The sequence below is a fragment of the Artibeus jamaicensis genome, unplaced genomic scaffold (assembly GCF_021234435.1).
Source record: "Artibeus jamaicensis isolate MK-2021 breed Jamaican fruit bat unplaced genomic scaffold, CSHL_Jam_final contig_240, whole genome shotgun sequence".
Taxonomy (NCBI): domain Eukaryota; kingdom Metazoa; phylum Chordata; class Mammalia; order Chiroptera; family Phyllostomidae; genus Artibeus; species Artibeus jamaicensis.
The window spans coordinates 8770360-8781376 of record NW_026521506.1 but is presented as its reverse complement, the minus strand read 5'-3'; positions in this window follow the sequence as shown (position 1 = coordinate 8781376).

The following is an 11017-nucleotide window of genomic DNA, read 5'->3' as shown; positions in this document are numbered from 1 at the left end:
ATTTCAAGAAAAGTAAAAATGTGGCATTAATTTAGAACAATGTTATACTATATAGGAGATAGCTGACATACTCAAAATATCCAAATCAATAACATTATTGGTAACAATGGAAAATGTGACTTATTTTACAGAAAAAACTATAGGGGCTTTTGGCCAATTCAATATTTGCATATTCTGAACAGTTCTTAGTATGGGATCATACAATGTGTTATACTTTGGACAGGCTTTTTCACTTGACATAATATTCTTGAGATTTATCATGTTGCAACATGTTGCAGTATTTCATTCCTCTTAGTGGCTGAATAATATTTCATTTGTATGTGTATATCAGTATTTGTTATTCACTTTATCAGGTGACAAACATTTGAGTTGTTTACATTTTTTTGCTATTATGAATAATGCTGCTATAAATATGTAACAAAATTTTGTGTGGATATATGTTTTTTAATTCTCTTGGGTATATACTTATGGGAGGAACTGCTGCATCATTGTGTATTTCTATGTTTAATTTGTTTATTTAGAAATTCCTAGACATTTTTTCAAAGTAGCTATACAATTTTAAATTTTACCCAGCAATGTATGAGTGTACAAATTTTCTTATATATTGGCTAACACTTGTTAATATGCATCTTTAAAAAATTCTTTATTTTAATTGTTGTTCAAGTACAGTTTTCTATCTTTTACTCCCATCCCAGCCCACTCCCACCCGTGATCCCCACCTTTCTCCCATTTACACCCCTTTAGATTTTGTCCACTTGTCCTTTACACTTGTTCCTGCAAACCATGCCCCTTTTCTCCTAAAATTCCTTCCCCTCTCCCCTGTGGTTACTATCAGCCTGATCTCTGTTTCAGTGTCTTTGGTTATATTTTGCTTGCTTGTTTATTTTGTTGTTTAGTTTCCTGTTAAAGGAGAGCTCATATGGTATTTGTCTTTCAGCACCTGGCCTATTTCACTCAGCATAATGGTTTCCAGTTCCATCCATGCTGTTGCAAAAGAAAGGAGCTCCTTCTTTCTGCTGCATAGAATTCCATTGTATAAATGTACTATAGTTTTTTGACCCATTCATTTACTGATGGGTACCTAGGTTGCTTCCAACTCTTGGCTATTGTAAACTGTGTTGCTATGAACATTGCGGTGCATAGGTTCATTTGGATTGGTGTTTCAGGGTTCTTAGGATATAATCCTAATAGTGGAATTGCTGGGTCATAAGGCAGATCCACTTTTAGTTTTCTGAGGAAATTCCATACTGTTTTCCATAGTGGTTGTACCAGTCTGCAATTCCACCAAAAATAAACTAGGATCCCCTTTTCCCCACAACCTCTCCAACACTTGTTGTTTGTTGCTTTATTTATGATAGCCATCCTGTCTGGTGTAAAGTGGTATCTCATTGTGGTTTTAATTTGCATCTCTCTGATAGCTAGTGATACTGAGCATCTATTTATGTGTCTCTGGGTCCTCTGTATGTCCTCCTTGGAGAAATGTCTGTTCAAGTACTTTGCCCACTTTTTCATTAGGTTGCTTGTCTTTTTAGAGTGGAGTCATGTAAGTTCTTTGTATAATTTGGAGATGAAACTTTTGTCTGAGGTATCATTGGCAAATACGTTTTCCCATACAGTTGGTTCTCTTTTTATTTTAATACTGTTTTCTTTAGCCGCACAGAGCTTTTAATTTTGATGAGGTTGCATTTGTTTATTTTTTTCTTTACATCCCTTGCCATAGGGCACATATCAGTAAAAATGATGCTGCACGAAATATCTGAGATTTTCATGCCATTGTCCTCCTGTAGGACTTTAATGGTGTTACAGCTTATATTTGTCTTTTATTCACCTTGAAGTTACTTTGGTGTATGGTGTACACCATACAGCACCACAAGTTCATGCTTGAGTTTCATTTTTTGGCACATAGCTGTCTAGTCCTCCTAACAGCATATGTTGAAGAGGCTATTTTTACTGCATTTTATGGTGCTGCCCTCTTTGTCAAATATTAATTGACCATAGAGTCTTGGGTTTATTTCTGAGTTCTCTGTTCTGTTCCATTGGTCCATGTGCCTGTTTTTATGCCAGTACCAGGCTTTTTTGATTACAGTGGCCTTGTAATACAGTTTGGTATCAGGTATTGTGATCCCTCCTCCATCGTTCTTCTTTCTCAAAATTGCAGATGCTATTTGGGGTCATTTATGGTTCCATATAAATTTTTGAAGTGTTTGTTCTATGTCTGTGAAATATGCCATTGGTACTTTAATAGGTATTGCACTGAATCTTGAAATTTCTTTGGGTAGTATGGATATTTTGATGATGTTAATTCTTCCAATCCATGAACACAGTATATGTTTCCATTTGTTTGTGTCTTCCCTGATTTCTTTCTTCAGTGCTGTGTAGTTTTCTGTGTACAGGTCTTTTACCTCCTTGGATAGGTTTATTCCCAGATATTTTATTTTTGTTTTGCTATATCGAATGGGATTTTTTTTTTGATTTCTGCTTCTGCTGTTTCAATTTTGCTATACAAAAATGCTTTTGATATCTGGATATTGACTTTGTATCCCACTCCTTTGCCAAATTCATTTATTAGGTTGAGCAGTTTTAGGGTACAGTCTATAGTATTTTCCATGTACACTATCATGTCATCTGAAAACAGTGACAGTTTTGTTTCCTCCTTTTTGATTTGGATGCCTTTTATTTCCTTTTCTTGTCTGATCATCGTGGCTAAAACTTCCAGTACTATATTGAATAGAAGTGGTGAAAGTGGACATCCTTGTCTTGTTCCTGATCTTAGTGGAAAATATTTTAGTTTTTTTTCTGTTGAGTATGATGTTGGCTGTAGGTCTCTCATATATGGCCTTTATTATGTTGAGGAATTCTCCCTCTATTCCCACTTCGCTGAATATTCTTATCGTAAATAAGTGCTATACCTTATCAAAAGCTTTTTTCATATCTATTGCTATGATTGGGTGTTGTCTTTGGTTTTGATTATGCGATGTATTACATTTACTGATTTGTGAATATTGAACCATCCTTGCATCCCTAGGATGAATCCCAGTTGTTCATGGTATATGATCTTGTTAATGTATTGTTGGATGCAGTTTTCCAATATTTTGTTGAGGACTTTAGCATCTATGTTCATCAGTGATATTGGCCTGAAGTTTTCTTTCTTTGTTGTGTCTTTATCTGGTTTTGGGATAAGGATGATGCGATGCTCGCTTCATAAAAAGAGTTTGGGAGTATTTCATCATTTTGGATTTTTTGGAATAGTATGTGAATAATAGGGGTTAGCTCTTCCTTAAATGCTTTGTAGAATTCTCCTGTGAAACCATCTGGCCCAGGGCTTTTATGTGATGAGAGTTTTTTGTTATTACTGCTTCTATTTCAACTGCTGTTATTGGTCTATTCAGGTTTTCTACTTCTTTTTCATTGAGTTTTGGAAGATTATATTTTCCTAGAAATTTGTCCATTTTACCTAGATTTTCAAATTTCTTGGCATTCAGTTCTTCATAGTAATTTCTTACAATCCCTTCTATTTCTGTGGTATCAGTTGTAATCTCTCCTCTTTCATTTCTGATTGTGTTTATTTGTGTCTGCTCTTTTCTTTTCTTGATGAGCCCATTTAAAGGCTTGTCTATTTTGTTTATCTTTTCAAAGAACCAACTCCTGGATTCATTGATTCTTAGAATGGTGCTTTTTGTCTCTATATCATTTAGTTCTGCTCTGATTTGGTTATTTACTTCCTTCTACTTGCTCTGGGCTGTCTTTGTTGTTGTTCCTCGAGTTCTTGCAGGCGTAGGGTTGGGTTGTTTGTTTGAGCTGTTTCTATCTTCTTTAGGTAGGTCTGTATTGCCATAAACTTCCCTCTCAGGAATGCCTTTTGCTGTGTCCCATAAGTTTTGGGTTGTTGGGAGATCGTTTTCATTTGTTTCCAGAAACGTTTTGATTTCTTCCCTAATTTCATTCTTGACCCATTCGTTTTTTAATAGCATGGTATTCAATCTCCATGATTTTCAGTGTTTTGGCTCTTTTTCCTTGGGGTTGGTGTCCAGTTTCAGTCCCTTGTAGTTGGAGAAAATGCTTAGTATGATTTCAATTTTCTTGAATTTTTTGAGGCTTGTTTAGTGTCCTATCATGTCTTCTATCTTTGAAAATGTTCCATGTGGATTTGAAAGGAATGTGTATTTAGTTTCTTTGGGATGAAGGGCTCTGTATATATATTAGTTAAGTCCATTTCTTCTAAAGCCTTGTTCAATGCCACAATATCTTGTTGATATATTGTTTAGAAGATCTTTCCATTTTTGACAGTGGGGTGTTAAAATTTCCTACTATAATTGTGTTGCTGTCAATATCTTTCTTGAAGTCCTCTAAGATTTTCTTTATATATTTGGGTGCTTCTATGTTGGGTGCATATATATTTACCATGTTTGTGTCTTCTTTGTGGATTCTTTCCTTGAGTATTATGGACTGACCTTCTCGGTTTGTTTTAATTGCTCCTTTTTTGAAGTATATTTTGTCTCATGTGAGTATTGCTACTCTGGCTTTTTCCTGTCCATTTGCTTGGAAAATTTGTTTCCAGCTCTTCACTTTTAGTCTGTGTAGGTTTTCTGTCCTGAGGTGGGTGTCCCATAGGCAGCAAATGTGTGGGTCATGCATTCTTATCCATTCAGCTATTCTATGTTTTTTAATTGGAGCATTTAATCCATTTACATTTAAGGTTATTATTGATAGGTACTTTTTCATTGCCATTTTTTTACCTGTGTTGCTCTCTGTCTCTCTCTTTTTCTTCCTTTCCTTAAAACAATCATTTTAGCATCTCTTGCAGAGCTGGTTTGGTGGAGGCATACACTTTTAGATAGCTTTTTGTCTCAGAAACTCTTTATTTGGCCTTCTATCTTGATTGAGAGCCTTGATGGGTAAAGTAGCCTTTGTTGCAGGCCTGTGGTTCTCATTACTTGGAATATATCTGCCATTCTTTTTTGGCTTGGAGCATTTCCATTGCAATGTGAGCTGCTAAGCTTATTGGGGCTGCCTTGTATGTTACTTTCTTTTTCTCTCTTGCTGCCTTTAAGATTCTCTCTTTGTCTTGAAATTTTGCCATTTTAATGATGGTGTATCTTGAAGTGGGCCTCTTCAGGTTCCTCTTCATTGGGACTGTCTGTGTTTCCTGGATTTCTCTGACTTTTTTCTCTCATCAAATTAGGGAAGTTTGCCATCATTATTTTTTCAAATGTGTTTTCTATCCCTTGCTCTTATCCTTCTGGTATTCCTATTATATGCATAGTATTATGTTTCATATTGTCTTGCATTTCTCGCAATCACTCTTCATTGTTTCTGAGCATCTTTTCCTTTTCTTTCTTTTTCTGGGTTTTTCTTTTTACTTTGTCCTCCAATTGGTGATCCGATCTTCTGCTTCATTGATCTTCTTTTTTTTTTCATTTTTTATTGATTATGCTGTTACAGTTGTTCTATTCCCCCCCTTCATTCCCCTCCACCCTACCCCCCATCCCCACCATTACCCCCCCTTAATTTATGATCATGTGTCTCAAGTTCTTTAGGTTCTATATTTCCGATACTATTCTTGCCCCCCATCTATTTTCTATCTTCCATCTATGCTGCTTATTTTCTGTACCTTCTCCCCCCTTCTCCTCCTCCCACTCCCCTGTTGCTAACCCTACTTGAGATCTTCATTTCTATGTTTCCACTCCTGATCTAGCTGTCCTTTTAGTTTGCTTTTGTTTTAGGTGTGGTTGTTAATAACTGTGAGTTTGCTGTCCTTTCACTGTTCAGATTTTTTAACTTCTTTTTCCTAGATAAGTCCCTTTAACATTTCATATAATAAGGGCTTGGTGATGATGAACTCCTTAAATTTGATCTTATCTGAGAAGCACTTTATCTGTCTTTCCATTCTAAATGAAAGTTTTGCTGGGTAGAGCAATCTTGGTTGTAGGTATTTGGATTTCATGGCTTGAAATACCTCTTTCCAGCCCCTTCTTGTCTGTAAGGTCTCTTTTGAGAAATCCGCTGACAGTCTGATGGGGACTCCTCTGTAGGTGACTGTCCCCTTAGCTCTTGCTGCTTCTAGGATTCTCTCCTTCATTTTAATCTTGGCTAATGTAATTATGATGTGCCTTGGTGTGTTCCTTCTTGGGTCCAACTTCTTTGGGACTCTCTGAGCTTCCTGGATTTCCTGGAAGTCTATTTCCTTTGCCAGACTGGGGAAATTCTCCTTTATTATTTGTTCAAATAAGTTTTCCACTGGTGGCTGTGCCTTTCCCCCTTCTGGTACCCCTATAATTCGGATGTCGGAGCGTTTAAAGATGTCCTGGATGTTCCTAAGACTCTCCTCATTTTTTTGAATTCTTGCTTCTTGACTCTTTTCTGTTTGGCCATTATTTGCTTTCTTCTGGTCCATTCCATTGATTTGAGTCCCAGTTTCCTTTTCATTGCTATTGGTTTCCTGTGCAATTTCATTCATTTCAGTTAGTTTCGCCTTCATATATTTGTCTAATTTGTGGCTATAATCAACCAGTTCTGTGAGGATCCTGATCACCAGTGTTTAAACTGTGCATCTGAGAGTTTTGCTATTTCTTCATTGCTTAGATTTATAGGCTTTGGGGCTTTGAGATCTTCTTGAGCCATTTTTCGTCTGTTTGCACCCTTTAAGTGTGAGGAGCAGAGCCTTGGACTCCCAGGTCACTGGGTTGTGAAGCTGTATGTGGGGGCGTGGTCAGAGTGGGGAAATGGCAGCACCCTCTGCTGTTTCTCCCTGCTGGGTGAGGAGCAGAGCCTTAGGTGGTTCACCAGGGCCGGGCCACTCAGAGTCGCTGGGTTATGACGCTGTATGTGGAGGTGGGGTCAGAGCAGGGAAACGGCATCGCCCTCCCTGCTGCTTGCCACGGGGACCCACTGGGTCCCGGTCCAATTGCCCACTCCCTCGCTTGTCTATCTGTGCACCAATGTGCGACCACAGTCACCCCACAGCCCTGCTCCCTTGCTTTTTCCATGTGGTCGCTCGCTTGGTCGCTCGCTGTGTAGCTCACTAAGTCCAACCCTGCGCCTGAATTCCACGCGCCTGAGTAGATCTGACCAACTTTTCCTGTGCAACCTGGCTCCTCCAGCTGCTGGTTTTGGCCCTTAAAGGTCAGACTGAACAATTTGTTGTTAACAGACTTCGGAAAAGTTCAATTTTCTGTGTTCTGGATATGTTTTCTGTTGCTAATATTTAGTTGTCTCTAAACTTGGTTGTGTGAGAAGGCACGGCATATCCACCTATGCCTCCATCTTGGCAGAAGTCTGCTTCATTGATCTTGCTTTTGATTCCTTCCACTGTGTTCTTCAGTTCAGAAATTGTATTACTTATTTTATCTTGGCCCTTGCTGATAGTTTCTATTTTCTTTTTCATGTTGATATAGTTTGCAGTGAGTTCATTGTAATTCCTTTGTAGTTTATGGTAGCTCATTGTGAGCTCTTTGAACTTCCTGATAACCAGTGCTTTGAATTCAATATCTGATAGCTGACTTGTCTCTGTTTCATCTAGCATTCTTTCTGAGGCTTTCTCCTTTTATTTCAGTTGGGGATTGTTTCTTTGTCTTCTTATTGTTTGTGAGACTCTTCTTGTTAGCTTCAGCTTCCTCACTTGATTTGTTCTGGCTTTCTGTGTTTATGGTGTGAACTTCTGTGGTAGAATAGCTATGAGATTCAGTGGTATGTATAGTCTCCTTGATCTCCCAAGCTCACTGTTCTTTGGCTTTCCTTTAAGCTGGCTCTGTGTTTGGGTTAGGATTGTTTTGAGATTTTTCTTTTGTGGGTCCTTCCCACCAGTTGGTTAACTGATGGTCCCTCTTTTCACCACCTATTGTAATTTGTTTTGCTGCTGAGAGGAAGTTGTGTTGAAGCTGGTTCTTCTGTGTGTACAATGTTTTGAGGATTCTCTTTTGCTCTTGTTCTGTTGTTTGTACTGGGTAGTTTCTCCACTATTTAGTTATATTTCCAGATGTGTCTTGGATTGTGTTTTGTGTGGTTTCTACTTCCTTCTTCACCTTGTTCAGGTTTTATCTGTTGTTGGTTCCTTTGTTGTTGGGTTTCCTCTTTTGGTGGGTATCCTGGTGTTCACCACTTTCACCTGCTCTTGTTTTGTGATCAGTTGGAGAGGCAGGCAAATTGGTTTATGAAAGCAGGAGAGTATTCTATGATATTTACAGTAATAGCCTATAAATAAGAGATAGTAGATCCTTTGGCTAAGTATAGTGTTAACCATGATCTTTAACCCAACTAGCCATTTTTAAGAAAGGATGGAAAGAAGATAAGACTCTTGTTGGGGAGGGAAGGCTTGTGAGTTGGATCTAAAAAGCAGCAGAGGTTGTGGGAAATCAGATTCAAGGGAAGGTGAGAATAAAGGATAGTAAATACTTGTAGTGTGTGAGAGAATATAGTTATCCACTACAGTAATAGGGTTCAGGAAACTGAAGTGGGCTAAGATCCAGGAAGGGTCTTGTGAAGTATTTACAATTGTATGAAACAGCTATTATTTACAATAATATTAGAGCAACAATCATATGACAGAATCTATGTGATCTGTATAACAGGAATAGGGGGTATAGAACTTTGAGTAGTGTGCTAAAGGAACACAAGTGACCTGAGGGATAGTAAATTAGCAATACACTGTGGAGGAGAGAACAGGGGGAACTTGTCAAATGATACAATATAGCCAGCCAAGCAAAGCAGACTATACAGAAATAAGAGAAATACAAAAATACTATTAAAATAAAAGATGTAAAAATAACTAAAAATGATAATACAAATATAGAGTAACTTGTAATTTCTCTACTATAGCAAGTGAAATTTGTCTCTACTTTTGGGATGCCCCCTCTTTGGGTCCAACTCTTGTGTTTTTGCAGTTCCAAGTTTTTTGTCTCCCTTGTGGGTAAAAAAAGAAAACATGTAGGAAAAGTGAGAAAGAAGAGAAGTTCTGATATAAAGGAAGAAGGAATAAAACAAGTATTAAGGCAAGAGAGGGAATAGGTATTGAAAGATAAAAGAATAATAAAGTTAAAAAATAAAAGGTTACTTAAAAAAAATACCTCTTGTTGGTTCCAAACTGGCCAATCTGGTTTTTCTGGTCTTGCTGGCTACAGCAGGCTGAGGGGTGATTGGTGTGGCTTTTCTCCCTTCCTGATGTGTACTCTGCCAGTCTTGCAAGCACTCTCCCAATCTAGTCTGTTGCCTCTCCTCAGTGCCCCATGCAGGGAATCCAGGTCTTCTTCAGAGCACTCTTTCCTTGGGGGTCACTGCCATGGACTGGGGTGCAGGGGTGTGCGCTGCCTGGCTGCCTCAGTTGGTGAGTTTGGGTGCGAACCCTTCCCGAAGCTATGGAGGAATGCAGGGCTTTTCCACTGGCTGGGTGAGGAGTAGGCTGAGCAGCTGTCACAGGAGAATCCCCCAAACAGATTTACTTTTTGAGAAATTCCTCCTACTCAAGTCTGCCTCTCAGTACAGCCCAATTCTCCAGCCGGACCGGTGACTATCTGGGTCAGAGCCTGACACTGTGACTCTCAACTCTCCCAAGCCTGTAACCCCAGACTCTGTGGGTGATCACAGCCCTTGTGTGTTTTCCTCTTTGTCCTTATTCCCCTGTCTGCAACTTCAGGCAACGAAGTCTCTCCAGGTGCTGCTCAAACCCTGCTTGACTGGGGAGGGAGGGAGCAGTTGACTGGGTTCTCTCCCAAGGACTCTGTGGCAGGCCCATAGCTCCCAAGGAGTCTGTGGTAGACCCAGTGCTGGGTGGTGGGTGCAGGGCCGAGGCTGCCACTGCCCTTGTCCTTGGGACCTTATTGTTCTGCAGCTGTCTCTTTACAATATAGTGTTTCAGTGTCCGCTACAATTTCTGATTTCTTGTTTTCATATATGCTGGGGTACCGTTGGCTGTTTGCTCTGTTCCTCCATAGATCAGCCTGGTTTTTCTCCCATGTGTAGGAAGAAATGGAATCTGCTCCGTCCTATTCCATTACCATCTTTGTCTCTTTTATTTTTATTTTTATTTATTTATCTTTAGAGTGGAAAGGAAGGAGAGAGGGGGAGAGAAACATCAATGCATGGTTGCCTCTCGTGCATCCCCTGCTGGGAACTAGCCTGCAACCCAAGCATGTGCCTTAATGGGAAATCAAACCACAATCCTTTGGTTCCCAGGTCCATGCTCAATCCACTGAGCTACACCAGCCAGGGCTATCTTTACCTCTTTTTGATATAGTCTTCTTGATAGATGTAAAATGGTATTTCATTGTGCTTTTGTTTTGCATTTCTCTGATGGCTAATAATGAAGACATTTTCATGTATAGATTGGTCATTTGGATTTATTCCTCAACAAATATCTATGTAGATCATGTGCCTACTTTAAAGTTGTTTTTTTTTTTGAGTTGTACAGTATGTTTATATATTCTATATATAGATTCTTTATTATATATATAATGTATATATATATATATATATATATATATATATATATCATTTTCAAACATTTTCTCCCATTCCGTGAGCTGTTCTTGATTGTATCCTTTGAACTACAAGCAATTTTTTACTTTTATAAAGTCTATTTTTTGTCAGTCACTTAATGCCTTTGGTGTCATATCTAAGAAGGATTTAGCTCACTCAAGTCATGAAAATTACTCATATTTCTTCTATATGTTTTACAGCTTTATTCCTTACATTTAGGTCTGTCTTGCAATTTCAGCTTATTTCTTTCTATATTGTGACATAGTAGTTCTAATTTTGTCTGTAGTGTGAGATAAGGATTTTAATCATTGGACATCTGGTTTTACCAATACCATTTATTGAAGAGGCTATTTTCCTCATTGTTTTGGCGCATGGGTCAAAAATAAATGGACTATATTACCAATAGAGGAATCACTGGATCAAATGGCAGATTCATTTTTAATTTTTAAGGAAATTTCATAGTATTTTTCACAGTGGCTGTACCAGTCTGCATTCCCACTAACAGTGGACTATGGTTTCCTTGTCTCCCCAGCCTCTCCAGCACTTG